Raw genomic sequence first — 20,016 nt, forward strand, 5'->3', positions numbered from 1 at the left:
CTGGGGACATATCCCATGTGCAGCCTCCAAACTCAGGCACTATTGCTGATTCCAAGAAGTGCCAGCTGAAAGGAGCCAGGTATGGCTGACTCCTAAGAGGCACTGCTAGAACCCTACTGACACACATGAGGATGGTTGTACCTAACCATTGGACTGAACAAGGGGAACGCAATGGAGGAGGAAGAGAAAAGACTGAAGGAGCAGAAGGATTTGTAACCCCGTAAGAAGAACAACAATATCAAACAAACACATCCCACCAGACCTCCCAGGGACCAAACCACCAACCAATCAGGACACCTGGAGGGACCCATGACTCCAGCCACACATGTAGCAGAGGATGCCATTGTCCAGCATCATAAAGAGTAAAAGCCCTTGGTCCTGTGAAGACTCTGTTCCCCAATGTAGGATAATGCCAGGGTGTTGAGGGTGGAGTGGGTGGGTGGGAGTGGGAGCATCCTCAGAGAAGAGGGGGTTGGGAAGAGGATATGGGTAAGGGGGTAAAGCAGATAACATTTGAAATCTAAAACAAAAAATATCCACGAAAACACAATTAAAAAAAATCATAGCAAAAAAGCGTGTGTTGATCAGGAATTGAAGTAGTTCAGGCTCAAAAGCAGCAGGAAGAAGGGGATGTTGAGCAGCTACTGACAGAGACAAGCTGTACCAGTCATTGGTGTTAAACTACCAAGTGTTATGCAGGAAAAGACAATGAAGAAGAAGTCAGCCATCTTGGAAGTCCACAATGTTGTTGACTCTATACTGCTCCACAGAACTCTCTGATTTACAGTCAATGTTTTAATTCCTAATGTCACTGGATCAGTGGTAATAACTACTCTTCCTCAGCTTTTCTATCACAGTTATATTATTAATTCTAGTGTGGTGGTACATCTACATGATTCATATCTATGGCTAACTTTCATGATGTGGTCAGACTCCTAGACTCTTGTAACAAAATCCTCATGTCACATAATCCTTCTCTATAAAGGCTTTTCATCTCTTGATAATTTTCAACTTATCAAGTGGAATTGGCATCTTCACAGATGAATCCTCTGAACTTAGATATCCCTGGTCCCATTACCAATAGATTCAACAGCTCGCCTGCTTCTAGGAACAGAGCCATGAAGAGTCTTAGCGTTTATCTATTGTGTTTTATTTTGTCTCACCAGAGGATACAGATCAAGACCATGATGTGGACCTAGGTTCCTTTGAAGAGAGAATTAGTTCCCAGGGTTATTTGTGTACCAAGTCATTTTAAGGAATTCTAACTTTTCCCTTAACCCATAAAGAATGTTACATTCTACCAAAACACACATACACAACACACACAAAAATACACACACACAAATAAACACACACACACTCACCTCAAAAAGGAAACAACACATGAACACACACCCACAGATGCAATTGTATGCTAGAATGTATGCATGTAAGCACTCCCATGTACTTTCTCAGAAGAACATGCACAAATAAACCTAACACATAAAACAAACCTATCATGCAATGCCCTCCTCACATGTACCCTGAGGCATAACCATACACATGCATATGAACATGCAAGAGATCGGGAACAACTTTTGGGAACTGAAACAAAAGAAACTAAGTAAACATCAGAGGGAAGAGTAAAGGAGCAATGAACTCAACTCTACTTCATTTGGCAAGGGAGACAACATAGTAACTAACTATAACATCGCCCACCACTGTGGAGTAGCAGGGAAGTCTGATCTCATGCACATGGTGTTTACCCCTCACATCACTGGCTTGTTAAACTGTGACCCAGACACTGTGTTTGAAGGAGGGAGATGACCAGGGGATAAACAGTGAATGACTTGGGAGCAAATGTTACTGAGAGGAGCAGAAAAAGGAAACAGAGTATAACGGAAGAGATGGGATAGAGGGAGGAAGAATGATTAGGAACTAGAGACGTGATGGCTGCCACATGACACATGATGGGCACAGAGAAAGTGTGGTGTGTTCTGTTCAGGTTTCATTCAGTTGCTTTGAAAAGCACCAGGATTAAATGATACTAAGGAAAGAGAAAGTTTTCTTGCAGATGCCAGGTCACAGCCGACCATTGGACAGAATCCAATCAAGGACTCAAGCAGGAATTGAAAGAAGAAGCAATGGAGGATGAATCTCTTCTGAAAGAGTGCTAGGGGGCCAGCTTCCATCTTGTAAGTCATTGGATGTTCCTAGGTCAGAGGATCACAAAGGGCTGTACAGCTACTGGCTTAAGCCATGATAAAATGATCTTCATGGTAGAAACCGACTCTGTGAAAGACAATTCCTAGTCAGGCACACTGACATTGTGGGGCTGCTGCTGTCACAGGCATGTATGTGATCTCATTACACACAGAACACATACAAGGTCATGTAAATGCAAGAAGACCAGCCTAGGGTTTGTTTATGGTAAATTGGGATAATTCGGGCTGAATTTATGAGTATGGTTACAGATGCAGCTCAAAAGGAGAGACTCAGCTGGCAAAACTGATATCTACCTAGGTTGGTTTGTGTACCTAGGAAATGGGAGGGGGCATGGGAGCCTTTAAGGAAAGTTCTGTTGAAGAAAGGACAGTGATGGAACCACCCTCTTCAAAATGACCTAACAATACAGAACCTTGGTAACCAGGCAACCCACTGGTTAGAGCAAGGCCTGGAGGCTCACTTTCCACAGACAGTTGAGAGGGAAGGATGTTCTCTTGTTGTCTTCGGACTACTCGAGGCTCAGGCCTCAAGAAAGACAACAGGGAAGGCCATGGTGGTGTCTGGAGGCACAGGGTTCGCTCTTGTCTTCGACGCCTGTGGCCATTTTCCCGAAAGGGAAGATCATCGACCAAGAGCAGTCAAAGCCAGGAACACACAGACAAGGTAACTACTCGGGCTTTTCTCCATTTTTAGCAGAGTACTAATTCAGGAAAATGTGTAATAAGTAGATCCAATCAGAATGTTGTAGACCAGTGACCCTTTGAACCTTTTGCCTTGATCTTTCCTCAGAGTGAGAATGATTCTGCAGCACAGGACCTGAGCGAGCTCTACAGAAACTCCAGCATTAGTACAGCGGCTGTGGTTAAGCTAGGGAACAAGCTGGGGCCTTCTCTGCAGGAAGGGGACACCTTCTATGTCCCTGCCTTTTCGATCATATACCAAAGATTTGACACCCCCCTACTGGTACTGGACCAGCTGTTCCTGAGGTGAGTGCCAATTTCAAAGCCCATAGTTTTCACATCCTTCTGTTCATCCTGGGTCTTTCTGTTTCTGGCTCTGTCTCTCCCTGTCTCTCTCTCTCTCTCTCTCTCTCTCTCTCTCTTGTCACTCTCCCTGTTTCTCTTCATGTCTCTCTCTGTCTCTTTGTCTGTCCCTCTCTCTCTCTTTTATCTCTCTCAGTCTCTGTCTCTCCCTATCTGTTTCTCTCTGTCTCTGTCTCTGTCTCTTTCTCTCTCTGTCTCTCTCTGTCTCTCTGTCTCTTTCTGTTCTGTCTCTGTCTCTCTGTCTCTCTGTCTCTATTTGTCATTCTCTCTCTCTTTCTCTCTGTCTCTCTGTCTCTCTCTCTCTGTGAGTGAGTGTGTGTGTGTGTGTGTGTGTGTGTGTGTGTGTGTCCAACTATTTATTGTGTACATCATTGTCAGGACCCAGTAACATGCATTAAGAAATTTTTTCTCCCATGCTTCGTTCAAGTGATAGGGCTGTCCAATGCCAATGCTCTAAAATGGATGTTGCTGTCACCTCTACCTTGGAATAGCACTTTATCCTTCAATCGATATTTCTGAGGCCTTGGTGAATGCACTTCTTTCATATGTAATGGAGGTTCAGGAAATACTGGAATACCCAATAGAGATGTATCAAAAGTGGAGATCTATGAAGCATAATACAGGGGACCATGTGAACACAGTGTTGTTTAGGTACAGATGCACGTGTTCAACCTCTGCACAGTTACAGTGAAAGCACGGACTGTGTACAGGTGAACTCATAATTCTGAGAGCAGCCAGAACTGCCAGTTGGAGGTGAGGGGCCTGGGACTTTACAGGTGACGTTCTCTCTGGTCTTCTCTAGGTGTGCTAACATCAGCCCTCATTGTGAAGAGGATGAACAAATAAATAACGCCCTCTGTAGCTTCCTGGAAACATGGATGAACAAGAACACTGAGGACTATTGTGAACCCTCGGAACTGCTCATACTGAAATATATAAAGGCCTATTTTGATGTGTGTATGGCACACTTAGATCTTAGTGTCCATGTCAATAGGTTCCTGACTCTCTTGCAGGACAATCAGGCCAAGGATTCCCATCCAAGGATGAGCAAGGCTCAGATCTGGGGAGACACATCCTCAGATCCACAGATTGGATGGGTGTAAAACAGCAGGACAAGAGTGTGTCCACCCCTAGCAATTCTTGGAGTATCAAGAACCACAAGCTGGACTACACAGAGGCACAGATGCACATAGAGATCAGATAGAAACAAATGAATTGAAAAAAGGCCAATGAAAAGATTTCTAATAATATTCTGATATACTCAGAGATTGGGCCTACCCTCTATTGTCATCAGAAAAGCTTCACTTAGTAAATGATGAAAACCAATGCAAAGACACACATGCCAACATTAGGTAGAGATGGGCTGCAAGAATTTTTGTAGGAGTTGGGGGGAAAGGAAAACAGAAGAAAAAATGCAGACAAATTGAGCCTATACAGTACTGGGAATGAACGGTCCACCAGAAATCAGAAGCCTACATTTGACTGCCCTAGGCCCTCAGTCCCTTGCAAGTCTAGTGTAGGTTCATCTTCATGCAAAGTCTTAACAGTGGTAGCAGGGTATGTCTCTGACTCTGTCGTCTATGCATGGGAGCCTCTCCCCTCACTGGGTTGAAAGCTCTAAACTTAGTAGGATAGGAAGTACCCTGGCTTAATATAAACGGAGAAGCCATGGCTGCTAAATATACTTGGGAGACCTGTCCTATTCTGAATAGGAAGGAAGGAGGAACTGCTAGAAATGATGCAGATAGTGCTAGTGGAGAGAGAAAGAGAGCGAGAGAAGTCAGAGATGGCAGGATGGATACATGGAGGGAAGTAGGGATGGAGAGAGGGAAGAAGTTAGGGAAGGACAGAATGAGGGACAGAGGGAGTGACAGAGAGAGAGAGAGAGAGAAAGAGAGAGAGAGACAGACAGAGAGACAGAGAGAGACAGAGAGACAGAGAGAGACAGAGAGACAGGGAGAGACAGAGAGACAGAGAGACAGAGAGACAGAGAGAGAGACAGACAGAAATACACAGAGACAGAGTAAGATGTAGAGAGACAAAAAGAAAGACCCACAACAACAGGCAGATTCACACAGAAACAGAGAGGGAGAATAGAATAAACAATCTCCAGCAAAAAGTAAAGGGTTGTGTCTATGAATCTTATTTTAAGGGTCTTTAAGATGTTTCTGTCCCCTCTTTAGGGTTGGTCAGTTTCAAAACAAAAGATATTGGTGACTGGGCTTTTGCTTTGGCATAAATTTGTCCTGATCCAAGAGAATTCAAGGCCCAAACCTAAACATATTAAAAGCAGTGTAGAGGAAACCAAGAGCCCACATCACACTAAATGGAGAAAAACTTGCAGCAACCCAGCTGTAATCAGGGCCAAGACAAGTCTGTCTACTCTCTCACTATTAAATATAACTATTGAAGTCCTAATTGGACCATTTAGACAACAAAAGGAGGTCAAAGGATTCAAATCCTAAAAGAAGCTGTCGTAATTCCACTGTTTGCATATGATATGATGGTGTATGTAACTCAAAGACAAACACCATTCCATGTATGAAAAGCTGCATTTTGTTGTGTGAAATATCAAATCAGTGTACTGTCTCCACCATTATTAGATAATTTCATTTAGATCCACTTCATATATGTATATATTTTAGGATGCTCATATTTGACTAGGTTCCCATGCTGCCCCTCAATAGGCACTTAACATTAGCTGTCTTTCCCATCTGCTTTCCCTGTCTAATCCCTCCTGATTTGGTACTGTATCCTTATTGATACACAGACACTGCATGCAGGCAAAACACATGAAATAAATGAATAAAGACATTAAGAAACAAGTATCAAGAGAAAAACAGATGACCACATGAAAGGAACCCTCAGAAAAACAAGGACACAATTAAATACATCAAGAGAAGTAAGAAGAGATTGAGATTTCATTTTAAATCACTTAATGGAGAAAGGTGAACCAAGAATTCTAGTTAGTAGAACCAACCTCCAAAAATCATTGTATTTCCTGATGAACCAAACTTAAGGTTAATGTAAGGCTTTCCATGGGAATTAAAAAAGCATTAGAAAACAACTACAAGCTGAACAAGGAAACATGTATCTTTCACAAAGGTAATTTTCATTCTTATATGATTTAGATTATGAACGAATAAAATAAATGTAAATTGGTGTTTGAACACAATGTATAAAATGCAATGTGACAACCTAGTGAGGAGCAAGATATATGGGACATATATTCTGCATATTATTAAAGTGGATATTAATTTATACCAGAGTGTTATGAATTTGAGTTGTTATTTGAACCTAGTATAACAACCCATAATTATAATCCATGGTAACCACTAAAAATACATCTAAACTATACACACAAGAAATGAGAAGAAAGTCAAAGTAGTATATTATAAAAATTAGGCAAACACAATATTAGAAGAAACCTAAAAACAAAGAAAGAAAAGGCATAAAATGAAATAGAAAACAATATTCTTTATTTACTTATTATTGTGTGAGTGGCCAAGCAATAACCTGACTTGAGATCCACGCCATCAGAGGGGACACATGCCTGACATTGTTTTAAGGGCCAGAAGTCAGACAATGGATAGCCCAGAGACCCACAATAAAACTAAACTAGAATTTCAATAAATAAATAAATGTCAGTGATATGATTATTAATGACATTCTGCTACACTCACAAATTGGCATCTAACCATCTAACCCAACTGTCATCTGAATGGCTTCATCCAGCAACTGATGGAAACAGATGCATAGACCCACAGCCAAACATTAGGTGGAGCTTGGGGAATCCTGTGGCAAACCTCTCTCTCTTTCGCTGTCTCTCACACATTTGCTTACACTTGTATAATGAATGAATGAGTGTGTGTGTGTGTGTGTGTGTATGTGTGTGTGTGTTTAGAAATGTATAGCTTTTAAATTAGCATGAACAGTAATCAATTTCATTATACATGTTTATGTTTTAAAGATTTATTTTTTTATGTGTGGGAATATTTTGCATGCATGAGAAAAGTATACCTTATGTGTGCTTGATGTGTACATATTGCAGAACAGAGTTACAGATCTTCTGAGACTGGAATTATGGATGGTTGTGAGTTGTATAGGGGTTCTAGAAACTGAATTCAATTCCTTTGCAGGAGAAGCAAGTGTTCTTCACCCCTGAACTATCTCTGTATCTCCAATATGTTTGTATTTTAAAGAATAAAGCAAAACAATTAAATATTTTGAACTAGTATAATGAAAAGAGAACTTAGCAAAAAATATGTAGAAAAAAGCATAGCATTAAATACATATATTAGAAAATAAGACAGGAAGTGGTGGCACATTTTTTTTTTTTTATTAACTTGAGTATTTCTTATATACATTTCGAATGTTATTCCCTTTCCGGGTTTCCGGGCAAACATCCCCCCCCCCCCTTCCTTATGGGTGTTCCCTCCACCCTCCCCCATTGCTGCCCTCTCCCCAACAGTCTAGTTCACTAGGGGTTCAGTCTTAGCAGGACCCAGGGCTTCCCTTCCACTGGTGCTCTTACTAGGATATTCATTGCAACCTACGAGGTCAGAGTCCAGGGTCAGTCCATGTATAGTCTTTGGGTAGTGGCTTAGTCCCTGGAAACTCTGGTTGGTTGGCATTGCTGTACATATGGGGTCTCGAGCTCCTTCAAGCTCTTCCAGTTCTTTCTCTGATTCGTTCAACAGGGGTCCTGTTCTCAGTTCAGTGGTTTCCTGCTGGCATACGCCTCTGTATTTGCTGTATTCTGGCTGTGTGGCACATTTTTTTAATCCCAGCACTTGGGAGGCAGAGGCAGGAGTAGTTCTGTGAGTTCTAGGGTGGTGTGCTCTACCCTAGACACACTAGGACAGCCAAGGATACACGGAGTTCCAAGGACAGCCAAGGATACACGGAGTTCCAAGGACAGCCAAGGATACACGGAGAAATGCTGTCTCAAAAAGACAAAAGAAAAATGAAAATTAAAAAAGAAAGAACTAAAATCAATCCTCCTAAAAATCCATAATAAAGATTATTTGAAGTCCAAAATAATTGAAAGAAAAAGACTCAAATTTATGCAGGAATCAATGAAATTATAACCAGAAAATAGAGAAGCCAAAATTTAGTGCCTTGAATTTATCAATAAAATTGACAAATGCCAAGCCAGCAAAATTAGAAACTAAAAGCACAGTTCTGCAATGCTATGAAAATACATCATTTATATGCCACAAACCTTAAGTGATAATGAAAGACTGTGAGAATTCACATTTTGACCACAGACTTGATTTTCATTACCAAAGAGACCAATGCATTGAATGATCAAGCATTTCAAACTCCGTGAAAGGAAACATACCATAAAAAGTTCCATTTCTAATAATAATTAGATCAGTAATTGATAACATTTCCAAAAGAGAAAGAGCAAGTCCCACAAGGATTTATTAACAAATTCTACTGAAAATTTAAAAGAGAAGTTATTCCAACTTTCTGTCATGTCTTCAAAACTATAAAAGTCAAAGGAATATTCTTAGTTCCTTCTATGACAGCAAGATTAGCCCAATGCTTGAACTAGAACATTATATTAAAGCATATATAGTCCTATATTTCACATGAACAAAGATACAAAAATGTCCAATAAAAGCAACAAAACACAAATTTTCTTGAAATGAATTATATATCTTGACCCATTGGGATTTGCTCCAGATACAAAAGATTGGGTCAACATTCAAGCATCAATTAATCTATTTTTCATAACAGAATACAAAAGAAAATAATACTATATGAACATGTCAATAATCCTAAAAGTTATTTGTTCAAACACAGAGCCCATTTATTATAGGGTTCTCAGCCTTCAGAAATAAAGTGAGACTTCTGTGATGTGATAAAATACACATCTATAAAAGTCATACTTCTCTATTTCTATTATTTTTTCTTTCATATCTTACATCCTGACCACATTTCCCCTCCCTCCTTCTGTATTCAACACCTCCATTTCTTCCCACTTTCCCCCTCTTCATCTACTACTCTCTCTTCAGAAAGTGGAGGCCTCCCATAGATATCGACCAGTCCTGGAATATTATGTTGCTATAAAACTAGGGATATCCTCTCTTACAGAGGCTGAATTAGGCAACCCAGTAGGAGCAAAGGATGTCAAAGGGGCAGACAACAGAGTCAGAGACATCCCCTGCGCCTGCTGGTTGGAGTCCCATTGGAAGACCCAACTATTCAACTGTACCATATGTGCAGAGGGCCTGGGTCAGTCCTATGGAGGTTCCTTGGTTGGTGGTTTAGTCTCTGTGAGTCCCTATGGGCCCAGTTTATTTGATTCTATAGATTTTCTTGTGATGTCCTTGACCCTTCTGAATCCTTAGTCAGTATAATCTTTACTAAATCCTTTTAACCTTATCCTGGCAGTTCTTGCTGACACAGTAGGCATGGGAAAGAAATGGACCTATGCACTGGAAAACAAATCTATCTGTTCATGACTGACAATCTCCTGCTGGAAAATCTTCAAGAATCAAAATCATTCTAATACAAATAAGTGATTCTAGCAAGACTGAAGGTAACAAGGTAAATCACAAAATGTATTTCCCTATATTTAAGCAATGAACACATGAAATATTAGATTTTAAAAATTAGCAATTAATTAAATGCTTATGCATAGTTATAAACAGAACAATAATTTTATGAGAACTATGAGGAACACGATGAAACTCTAATGAATAAATTCAAAATTTAAATGTAGAGAAACCCATGAACATCAGGAAGAATAATTAATAATGTCAAGATATCATGGGTATTTTTTAGCTTGATTTTTCAATGGATAGCATTTCAACAAATATCCAACAAATTAGTGACAATCTGATTCGATAGTTTAAATTAGAGAGTCAAATAACAAAAATTTTTAACTCAATATTAAAATCAAGGAGCAATGTTGAGTTACTGACAATAGTCAAATTCAACAATCAAGATAGGGTAATAGTGGTAAAGGAGCCAACATCCATACCAATGGACCGGAACAGATGGTTCAGAAACAGATCTATGTAACTGTCATCAATTAGTCTGTGACACAGGACTCATCACAAAACAATGGAAAATATTTTAATTTCATGGTGGGACAACTAGACAGCAACTGAACAAAAGTGAATATAGGCAAAGATTTTATACCCCACCCCAGAATGAACCCAAAGGGCATCATAATCCTAACTGTCATGTTTATAAGTGGAAAATGACACATGAAAAAATCCTAATATTTTGTGCATGAGATGACACGAAAGATGCAACACATGAAAAAAATAATTAAGAAGCTATACTGCATTAAACTAAAGAATTCCTGCCATGCGGTGGGCAGGTTAGTTCATTAACAACCAAGAATGAGGAGAGGGCACATACTAGAAAATCCATCTGATATAGGACCATCGCTACAATATAAAAATCAATATTAAAATTCTTAAATATGAGAGTATATATCTTGATTTGTAACCGGCAGAATATCTAGGCTGGCATATTTCCAAAAAACTTACAAAGGTGGTAGATAAACATGAGTAGTTTCCTAATATTAGAAATAATTAATTATCCACTGAAATATGATATGGCTTTGAATTGTAATGCCCCACACTTGAACACCAGCCACAACAGATACTAATAAGAAGATAGAGCTACAGGAACTCTGAAGAGGCTAAAGTAAGAGAAAAGTACAAGCACTTTGGAAGAAGACAGCCTTATAATTTACACAAAATTTAATTCTGACCATATTATTCAATAATTATATGACCCTGATATAGTTTAAGTTGCTTGACATCTTTTTTTCACAGAAAGGTCAATGCATAGATGTTTACAGCATCTTAATTTATAATCAAAACTAGGGAGCCTCCAAAATCCTTCCATAGATAAATGGGTAAATCTAGTTTATGTAGTGATGAAAGGAAATGGTTTACCAAGCCATCAAATGACACACAGAGAACGTCTGTGTCCCTGTGACTTAGTGAAAGAATCAGTGCATGACAATCTTCTAACTTCTTTGCATTCCAGAAGATGGTGAAAGCCAGGAGTTAAGAGAAGAAAGTATCAGCAGGCAGAAATTTTAATACGCTGAAAAGATTCTGTTGGATGCTATTAGTTGGCATACATAATTATACATTTGTCAAAATTCACAAAGCCTATATCTATGGATAAACCCTAATGGAAAGCATGTTCTTTGGATGATGATAGGGACAACTTGGGGTCCATAGATTATAATAAATATATAACTTGAATGAGAAATGTTAATAGACTTGTAGGTTATACATAGATGAGGCTAAAGAGCTTATAGAAGGATTCAATTTATTGTGAATCTAAATTTGTTATAAAAGAGAAGACATGTTTAAAGGAAAAGGAAGTACCCAGGGGCAGCTGTTTCTGTTTTAAATATGGGAAAACCAAGATTCTGGTTGCGTCTCTTGCTTTGCTAGTACTTAACAGAGCTAATGCCACTCAAACCTGAGTCTATATGTCATTCTAAGGGTCCATTGTTCTCTTCGGAGGGAACAAATTTATACTGTAAGTAACAGGAAATAGTATCTCAGTCTGGCTGATGAATCTTACAGCAGGAAAGAACACACTGCACCCTTAGTACCCATGGCCCTGGTAAGATCAACAGTGACAGATGGTTTCTCTTACAAAGTGCAAACAGCAGCAGCATTTGAATCCACGCTCAAAAGAGACAGCGGGCATGAACAGGATGAGAAAGAATGAAGATATTTAAGCTAAGACTGGGAAATTCGTTTCTCCTGGGGATGGTTCTTAAGCCTTCTGTAGCCTGAGAAATCAGAGGTGGTCAGTATAAGGATGAATACTGTTAAGTATGATTCAATAACCTGAAAAACTTGAGAATCTATTTCAGAAACCCCATGGCTATTACATGGAGTGGCTGCACCCTAGTTTTGCCATTGCCTCCTAGATCATTCTGTAATAATAATCTGGTGAGATCTGAGACCTGGACGCATTTTGTCATTTCTCCCAAGGAATTCCATGGTGATGATTTCAGGATCTTTGAAAGCTGAAGTTATAGTTATGCTTAAAACTGAACCCTAATAAAAATGACAGTATAATTTTTACTTTGGATAATAAAGCAAAATAAAAAATGAAAGACCATATGCACATAACTCTGAAACATCTGATATTAGCTGGTAACTCCCAACAATGGCCGAGTCATCTGTGTACTTACCCTATTCCTCACATTGCATAAGACTTCTATCTTCTCATTTAATAGTATTTGTGATAAAGACATTGCAGAATCCTTTAGGTCCGAAAATCTTTATTTTGTAAGGTTGGCCTTTTTCCATTCCAAATTCTATAATTTTATTTGCTTTCATGATGATAGTATTTGCATGTTGGCAATTAAAATGAATTACAAGATGTGTGTCCAAGGCACAAAGAAACTGAGGACACTGTGCAAGCAGACTGAAGACCTAACCACAAGATAAAATTAACAATGAGCAAATCCCTAAGCAGGGAAATCTCAGTGCTTAAGGAGCTGCCTTTATTTTTGCTTCTTGTCCTCTATTGCTGTCTAAACTGTTTGTGCCCATAATGAGAATGGCCACTCAGCTTTTTAATGACATCCCCCGAAACTCAGCATCTTTCTCCGTAGCCTATACTGGGTGGCTTTGAGTGGAGACGCAGTGCAATTATTGTATCATGGGATTTTGTTGTTGTTCATGGAAACTAGATTATCTCCCTGAAAGACTGACGTGTCCAAGAATGGGGGAGGGCGAGCATATTTCAGCCTTTAAGCTGTTCTTTAAACGCTGTGAGGCACCTGCTGAGAGAGACATTACTGATGAGTGCCAGGTGGTCAATATCACCACAAAGAGATGAGATAAGGCAGAGGATTTAGCAAAAGGTTAAGGAGAAGCAAGCCTCTTTGGATTCCACGGTAATAATGTCCAAGGTATTTCCCCTGATTGCTGAGGACTCACAAGTGCTTTATAGATTTTAAGCTGTGTAAAGTCTCAGAGGTGGAAAGGAGTTTTCAAGTACACTCTCACCACTGACATTCTGTGTTTCCATCCATCACGATTTATGTACGTGGATTTCTGGTATTCGCTATCCTTACAATAAATATTTCCAGTTGTCTCTATTTTCATTCTATGCTATTGTTCAGCTTACTTTTAGCCGGCGTTTAGGGCAGGAGAGTTAAGAACAGTTGCTACTCTTGCAGAGGACCCAGGTCTGGTTTCCAGTATATACATGGAGACTCCCAACAAGGATTCTGACACTGGACTCTGGCTTTCATGGGCCCTACACCTACCCTCTACACAAACACACACACACACACACACACACACACACACACAAGACACACACACACAAAAACTTAACCATTGTTTCTATTATTTGGGATTTCTACCCATGGAACATTGTTATTATAGATACAAAATTATTAGTAATATAATTCAGTAAATAGGAAAAGATCTGGTTGTGTTCAGAATGAAAAATATTCCATGGATAATGGATAATATGGAAACTTGATTGATAGAACTCTCTTATTACTGTAACTTCCATATTTTAAAGTATCATGCAGGTCAAAAGTACTTTATCATTTATGTGCCCTTGGGTTCTATCACCTTTGTAGCAATATCTCTTTCTCGGAAGTCCTAGGAACATCTATAAATCAGTAATAATTTTAGTGTATACTATTGTGATTGACTATACTTGACCCATGGCCAGTGGCATTATTAAGAGGTGTTGCCTTGCTGGAGTGGGTGTGGCCTTATTGGAAGAATTGCATCACTGTGCAGGGGTTAGGCTCTGAAGCTCCATCCAGCCTGGAAGAGTCACTTTCTCCTGTCTGGAGTCAGATCAAGATGCAGATGCCTCAGCTCTGCTAGCATCATATCTGCCTGTGTGCTACCATGCTTCTTACCACAATGATAATGAACTAAACTTCTGAAATAGCAAGCCAGCTTAAATTATATGTTCGCCTTTATAAGATTTTCTTGGGTCATGGTGTCTCTTCATAGCAGTAAAACCCTATCTAAGACAAATACCAATAAAAGAATCAATCAATATATAAAGCTTCAACATGTTGCCCACTTTTACATGGTAGGGTAATTTTCACACTAAATCTCTACTCTCTGTGACCACTAGGATGGGAACAGTGGTCAAATACCCAGGACAATAACTCCTTCTGTTTTCACAGGGAAACATCCTTTTTATAAAAAACAAAATGTTCTCAATTCATCTTTCACTCCAGTAAAACTAACCAAGATGGAGAGTCTTCTATTTAGGCTACAAGATGAGTGGTAAAATGTGATACTTCAAGTTTCCAGTTATTTCCAAGGTCACTTTTGCATTCCCTTGGCATTATTGGTCCAGGAGAGATGGAGAAATCCTTGAAGGGACTCTGACCAGTTCAAGCATTTCAAATACTCTCTTGTTTGGACACTTCTTCCTTCTGGGACTAACTACCAAGGTCCAGCTATCAAAGTATAAGTATTAAAGTCCAGCAATCAAAATCCTCCTTTGGTCCATCTAATTAGCGTACCTAACTAAAATGAAACACATCGTCCTAACACAGGGGTTCCCCTTGAACCTTTATAAACTGCCATTTTTTCTATGTACCATGTCTGTGTTTTTCTACTCTCTATCCAGAGGCAGTTCTTTGTCCCACGCAGGGACAAATACTTATCCTCTCTCTCCTTTGTTCTCCTCCCCTTCTCTGTCATCTTCTGTCTCTTACTCCCTGCTCTCTGACACTTTGGGGCAATTACATCTTTGTGCTGGGGTTGTTAGGATCTGATACTTTTCCTTTCATACCTTACCATCAATGAATGGATATTATGCTGATTTGCAATATGCATAGAGACCATAAGGCTTTACCACACAATACAACAGTTTTATATTCAGCTCAGACCACATAACTATGAATCGAAGTCCCCATAGACTCCACAGGAGCCATAGTTCCGAAGCAGTCAAAATATGCTAGGGTATGGTGTCTTTTCAATTTTTAAAATGGATATTTTAAGACAGAATAGTGTTTTAACACTGGGTGTTAACCTGCTGGTGCGGTTTGCTTTCACCATCCCGGGTTTTACATTAGTGGTTTACGGTAAGTGATACACAGGAGTTTTCTCTCCTGTGACTCACAGTTGTGTCTATTCAATATTACTGGTTGCTTGCTTCATTCATGTTCTCCCTCTGAAATGCTGGGAACTAATCTTCCTGCTCCTTCTCTTCCCACAGGGCTCTGGACAGTGAGGTTTTGTTTTTGTTCTTTTGTTTTTATGTTGATTTTGTTATTCTGTTTTTTCCTTTCTTTTCTCTTCTTTTACTTTCTTTATGAGGGTCTAAAATAAAATGATATTTCACTTGAAAGAGATCTTTCTGAGGCTGGAGAGGTGGCTCAGGAGTTAAGAGCATATGCTGCTCTTGCAGAAAACCTTGGTTCAGTTCCCAGCACCCACACTGGAGCTAACAACAGTTTCAGAAAGTCCAATACCCTCTTCTGATTCCTGTAGACATTGTAAGAGCATGGCACACACACAAAATAAAAATAAATCTTTTTTTTTTTTGAAAGAGCGATTTGAGCCACAGTTGAGAACTGCAAAGCTAGTCTTATCCCTGTCATAGTCCTTCATTAGGGGTTAAGTAAATAGAGCTTCCTAGACTGCCAAGATCTTCTGCATGAGTAAGGAGAGAGCTCATGACAAAGGCTTTAAGTTCTGGTGCAAGTGTGGTAGCTATCAACAACAAAATAGAGCAGTGGTGAAAAGTCATTTGATATATGCAGTTAAAGAGAAGTGGAGGTTCTGAAGAAGCAGATCAAAGAAGTAATAGAGAAAAACTCCCAACTGGAGCAGGAGAACAATGTGTTGAAGACACTGGTCAGTCCAGAGCAGCTCACCCAGGCCCAGCTGCAGGCTGGCTCCCCTCTGGCCACCAGACAGTCTCCTGCACAGCTGGTATCCCAGGGCTCAGGATCAACCTCATGGCCTGCTATGCCCCTACAGAACTGACTGCCGCTGTCTGAACTGAACAAACTGAAGAGATGTGCTAGTGAGAAGCTGCCTCCAGAGCCACTCATTTCATTGCTGTCTACAAAAGTAACGTGAGACTCACACACACCACTCTTGCTTTCTCCCCAATATTAAGCACTCATATGTTTTGGTTTGAAAAAATATACTAGTTGAGTGAATTAAAGGTTAATCAGAGAGTGAGCATGGATGTACCCTGTGCAACGTGGCAGAGGTCCGAGGAATGTTTTAATAAATGCTAATGAGCTGTGTGCATTTTCAAACTTTTCCAGCCACCCACCCTGCCTCCTAGATCTCTGGGGCTTGCCAGCGTGGGGCTCAGAAGGTGGGCTGCCACTGGATTTCATGTTCTCCTCTCCTTCCCTTCAAAGAACTTGAGAAACCAGGAACAAGACAGCAAAGGGGATGATGCAGTCCTTTTACAAAACTGACAACAGTCATCAAAGCTTATAAAACAGGACAGTACTGTCCCTCTTTTCTGAAATATCAGAAGACACAAAACTACTAGTGACACAACGGTGACAGGTGATGGGACCTATGTTGTCTTATTATGAAAGTTGTTTTGCTTGTTGTATATTTGTATATGTAGTGTAACAAATTTGTACAATAGAGGACCATAACTATTGTTAAGGTTGTACAGAGAGAAATTTAGATGTTCCATTGTCTGTCTGAAAGGTATGGTTTGTCCTTCCTAGAGAGATCTACTTAAAAACTGCTTCATGACAAAAACAACATTTGAACATTTGAAGAAATTTTAAGAAAATTTAAGAATTTGGCAGTTAGTTACTTGGTGTCATCTGGAATCAAGCTGCTGAGTCTTGCAAAGTAAACTCTGTTGACTGATGTCAGTTGAGCAGGTGAATATCTGGAGAAATGGTCAGTTGCTAAGGAAGTAATTTCCCCAGGGGTTTCTGCATCTCACCTGTATAGTCCTTCTATGCACGTTCCCCACACAACCCACTGTATTTACCTATTCTACTTGTCACTTTCAATAAACCATATCAAATGTTGATATATATATATATATATATATATATATATGAACAGTTCACAACAAATTGATATTTACTGTGCTATAGATGGCCTCATGGATCAAACCACACTTTCTCTTGAGTTCATTGACAGAATCCACAGCAGACCCACTGAACTTTCTTTCTGTCTCATGCTCACAAATGTCAGGTCAAGTTCATATTCATTTATTTATAGAACACAGGAAGGTGCTGGAGAAATGTCCCAGTGGTTAAAAAGGCTTGTTCCTCTTGTAGAAAGAATAAGAGTTTGGTTCCTAGCTCCCACGTGTGATGGTTCACTACTGCTTGTGACTCTCTCCATGAGATCCAGTACCCTTTTTCTGACTTCTGTACACCTTACAAGTACTTGCACACTTGTATCATGCAGACATACAGCCAAGGCAAGGAAAAATACCTACAAGCCTTTGAGGTTTGCTCACTCTTGATTTGTTTCACATCTTGCTATGGTGTGGATTGGAGGGCCAACCTTTGGCTTCAAAGCCATGGGCTTTTGTTTCCTATGTTAATTTACTTAAGATTGTCTGTAAAATGAAAAGCTCACCCTCAGTATCATTCCAATCACCATCTTCTTGTTGTCTGTCTGTCTGTCTGTCTGTCTCTGTTTCAGTCTATCTTTGTTGCTGCCAGTCTCGTCTCCCTGTCTCTCTGTATTTCCTTCTATCTGTCTATCTCCCTGCTTCTCTGTTTTTCTTTTTACTGTGTGTGTGTGTGTGTGTGTGTGTGTGTGTGTGTGAGTAAGATGAAGAAAGAGGATTGATAAACATTTTATTCCAATGATAATTAGATTAAAAGCAAACACAGCTTGTCATACAGTTTAAAAGTTCTGGTCTACTATAATATTGGCCTTGATGTGCATTGTCTTCTCTAGAGTCTCTACCTTGTGAGATTATCCTCTTATAAAACAAAGATTTGCTATTCTATATCTGTTGCTTCATCATCTGCTTCTTTTTAGACTCTGACTTGAGTAGATGTGCTAGGCTACTGATTTAGAACGAAAATTTTCAGGTTGAATGCATTACTTAGATAACTGAGTGAGTTCTTATATAAGTGTTGGTAGATCAAGAAAGCAAGTGACTAAATTAAAACTTTTCTAAACTGTATTCAAAGCTTTATGGTTTTTCTGCTGTGTGTGTGTGTGTGTGTGTGTGTGTGTGTGTGTACTGTATGTATATGTACTGGACATGTATGTGTATTGATTATATGTATGTATGTTGCATGTGTGTGTGTTGGGTATGTGTGTGCTCCATGTTTTGCCCCACCCCCGCTTCTTTACTGTGTTTCATTCTGTTTCCTTTGTTGTTATTACCTGTTTGATTTGAAAAGAAAGAAAAAAGAAAGGAAGGAAAGAGAGAAAGAGGGAAAGGATAGAAGAAGGGAAGAAGGAAAAAAGGAAAAAAGGGAAGATAAAAGAAGGAAAGAATGAATCATGCAATTAAATAGATCTTGGAGATAAGGGAAGGGAAACCATGGTCAGAACATTTGTATGTAGAGAATATATTTTCAAAAACCCCAAACTACGGTTATCTCTATTAGTTATGGGGTGGTGGTTTGGGACTTTGCATTGTCTCACTCATCCTTGTAAAGGGGTTATTTTATATCTAGATAAAATGTTCTAACTTTAAATGATTTTCAGTCCTAGAAACCAATTTAAAATACATATAAGCACACATAAAAGGAAACCTGATTTTCTCAGAAAGCCATAAGAATATCAAAATTCCCAGTGTATCAAAATCGCTTGATGGGTTACCTCTCTAGAAATTGTTGGCCAAAGAGGTCTCTGAGGCCCTGAAGGGATAAAGGCTATTGTTCTTGTTTCCATTTCAGAAGTGAAGGGGGAGACCCTATTGCTTATGTTGAGTGCTTTGGCTATACACGAAGTAAGATGAGGGCTGAGCATAAAGTGTCCCCTTCCTGCAGACCAGCTCATGTATTACCTGAAGTATTGAGGTCTGAGAATCACCACACAAAACATACAGACATTAATATCAGTTACATACAGGAAATCCAGGACTCAATGAGAAGATCAAACCTAAGGATAATAGGTATAGAAGAGAGTGAAGACTCCCAGCTCAAAGGACCAGTAAATATCTTCAACAAAATCATAGAAGAAAACTTCCTAACCTAAAAAAGAGATACCCATAGGCATACAAGTAGCCTACAGAACTCCAAATAGATTGGACCAGAAAAGAAACACCTCCCGTCACATAATAGTCAAAACACTAAACGCACAAAATAAAGAAAGAATATTAAAAGCAGTAAGGGAAAAAGGTCAAGTAACATATAAAGGCAGACCTATCAGAATCACACCAGACTTCTCGCCAGAAACTATGAAGGCCAGAAGATCCTGGACTGATGTCATACAGACCCTAAGAGAACACAAATGCCAGCCCAGGCTACTGTATCCTGCAAAACTCTCAATTAACATAGATGGAGAAACCAAGATATTCCATGACAAAACCAAATTTACACAATATCTTTCTACAAATCCAGCACTACAAAGGATAATAAATGGTAAAAGCCCAACATAAGGAGGCAAGCTATACCCTAGAGGAGGCAAGAAACTAATCGTCTTGGCAACAAAACAAAGAGAAGAAAAGCACACAAACACAACCTCACATCCAAATATGAATATAACAGGAAGCAATAATCACTATTCCTTAATATCTCTCAACATCAATGGCCTCAACTCCCCAATAAAAAGACATAGATTAGCAAACTGGATACGCAACGAGG

At 39.4% G+C, this 20,016-nt stretch overlaps 1 pseudogene; it reads left to right on the plus strand.

Moving 5' to 3' along the window:
• Positions 1 to 15,921: 15,921 nt before the first annotated feature.
• LOC116914962 lies at positions 15,922 to 16,234 on the plus strand (annotated as a pseudogene).
• Positions 16,235 to 20,016: the final 3,782 nt, after the last annotated feature.

This window comes from Rattus rattus, chromosome 13, assembly GCF_011064425.1.
Source record: "Rattus rattus isolate New Zealand chromosome 13, Rrattus_CSIRO_v1, whole genome shotgun sequence".
Classification (NCBI taxonomy): Eukaryota; Metazoa; Chordata; class Mammalia; order Rodentia; family Muridae; genus Rattus; species Rattus rattus.